Source organism: Chlorocebus sabaeus, chromosome 21 (assembly GCF_047675955.1).
Source record: "Chlorocebus sabaeus isolate Y175 chromosome 21, mChlSab1.0.hap1, whole genome shotgun sequence".
Taxonomy (NCBI): domain Eukaryota; kingdom Metazoa; phylum Chordata; class Mammalia; order Primates; family Cercopithecidae; genus Chlorocebus; species Chlorocebus sabaeus.
Genome location: NC_132924.1, coordinates 73,066,785 through 73,069,125, shown reverse-complemented (window position 1 = coordinate 73,069,125; position 2,341 = coordinate 73,066,785). Strand labels below are relative to the sequence as shown.

General features: G+C 34.8%; 1 non-coding gene across 1 annotated transcript; it reads right to left on the bottom strand.

Annotated features, from left to right (window-relative positions):
- Nucleotides 1-516: 516 nt before the first annotated feature.
- On the bottom strand, nt 517-623 carry LOC119626374 (U6 spliceosomal RNA). The gene has a single exon (XR_005242543.1). It is a non-coding gene; the product is annotated as a U6 spliceosomal RNA (small nuclear RNA).
- Between the last annotated feature and the right edge of the window lie 1,718 nt (nt 624-2,341).

The window sequence follows — 2,341 nt, the reverse complement described above, 5'->3', positions numbered from 1 at the left end:
GAAACTATCGACAGCCTTGTTGGGCTTAGAAGACTACATAGCACAGTCAACGGGAAGACAAAGAAGAGGCTTGGAAAGGTGGTCTTGGCAAAGTATCTTTAAAGAGTTACAGATTGGGATGACTTGCTGCTGGTTTGGGTCATTTTAAGCTTGTCTCTGAGGAAGCCTGGAAGTCAAATATTGACCTTTGAACAAGAAGGAAATTAAATAAACTAGCTGTCTATGTATAATGTGCAGCATGAAGTCTGAAGTTCGCCTGGAGACATGCTGTACTAGCTTGTTATCTATACTGCTTAGTGAAAATGTATAGATTGACAGTTATACATGGTTTAACAAGTCATAAAGCCTAGGTTTTACCTAAGTGATTGGTGTGGTGTAAAAGACTCCTCAACAAATTTGTACCTTGGCATGAGTGAAGCTCATGAACTCACAGATGAAATCAGATATCTTTTTTGAAAAAAAAAGATGCATAACAGTTGCGCATATTTTGGGGGTACTGTGATATTTTGAAACCTGAAAAATATGGAATGCTTCATAAATTTTCATGTCACTCTTGTGCAGAAGACATGCTAATCTTCTCTATATAATTCCAGTTCTAGTATATGTGCTGTCGAAGCAAGTACAAAACCAAAATATCTTGTATTTACCTTGGTGGCTCATAAACCAAAGACGAACCACATCCTATGTGACTGAGATAGGACCCCACAGGGCTGCACTGATAAGTCATGCTCCTCTACAAATGTCTGCACTTTCTCTCTGTGGCTGTAACATATCTTTTACCTTTATTAATCTTTACAAAAATATGTCCTGTGGGGTCCCATGAGGACTGTCAATTATCTGATAGTGTGTGACTTCTGTAGCAGCAGTTGCATTCGGAGTCAGCAGCTGGTTTTAAATAGAGGAAAAGAAGCAGTTGATGACAAACAGCCTACTGGAACGGAATATAATATGAAAATAAAAGCAAACTGCACCTCCACTAAATAATGATTTCATACATTTAAAAACCACCATTTCCTATTGCTACAGAAGCAGAATCCTTGATATGAGAACTCAGAAAAGCCACCTGCTACCCACAAACCACATAAAAGAAATATCTTCCTAGTCATTATTCTAGGAGAATGAAATATGGATAAGAAAAATAAAATCGTGGCATTCATGAAAAACTAAAGATGAGGATCAAAACAGGTTCAAATGAAAGCACATTAAGTGACACAGACAAAACCTGCTGAGAAGTAAGATTCTTGCCAGAATTTAAAATATAACAAAATAAGACATTGTAGATATGAAAGAACATTTAAAAATGGAAATTACAAACTTTAAGAGGAGACAGGTAACAAGAGACAGGTAATAGATGTCAAATGGGAAAGGACAAAGCTTGGGAAAGAAAACAATTCAAAATTAACTTGTAAATTCAGATTAAACATAAGATACCCAAAAGATGATAGAAATTACTTAAAATGTAATAAATGATATCAAGAGGTTAGAAATGAGACCAAATGGACAAATGATACAGTTAGAGAAGAATAAATAGAAGGTAGAAACACAAAGAAGATGGAATGTACATAACCGGCAAAGAAAATCCAATTTCCTTGAAATAAGAGTACCAAAAGAAGCAATAAAGAACAAAACATAACAAACAACCAAGCAAGGAAACAGAACAAATATTTTTTAATTAGAATACAAAAAGCTCTCATTTTTAAAAATACCTGGATCTGCATATAAAAAACATGCACAGTGTGCCTGAGAAAATTGGCCTAGGATGTTAATCAGTAACACTATGCTCCTAACATTATAAGATTTTAAAGATAACAGATAAAAATTATAGGCCTCCAACCAAAAACAACAATACACTGACAAAGTAAAGAAAATTATATTGACATCAGACTTCTCGGGAGGAACGTTAACACAAGAAGATAATGGCACAGTATTTACCAGACACACATAGGAAGAAAATGTAAGGTAATAATGTTTCATCCAGCCAAGCTTTCTTTCAAGTATGACGATTTAAGAAAACAATTTTAAACATGCAAGAATTTAAGTTTATGAATCTTTCCTAAGCAATCTCCTAGAAAATATGCTTAGACAACCAGGAGCTGATTGAAGAGATTCTGTATAAAACTTTGGTATTAAGCATTGAATAAGTAAAACTCTATATATAAAGAGAGAGGAAAAGATAGAGGAAGAGGGATGGAGAAAGAGAGGGAGAGAGGAAGGGGGCCACTGAGATTCAAGAACAAATATATGTTTTACGAAATAGAAAGAGAAAACCAGGAACAGAAGAGAGAGAGAGAAATGGGGAAATAAAATGTTATAGAAGATTCCGTAATAAGTAGTGGTTAGG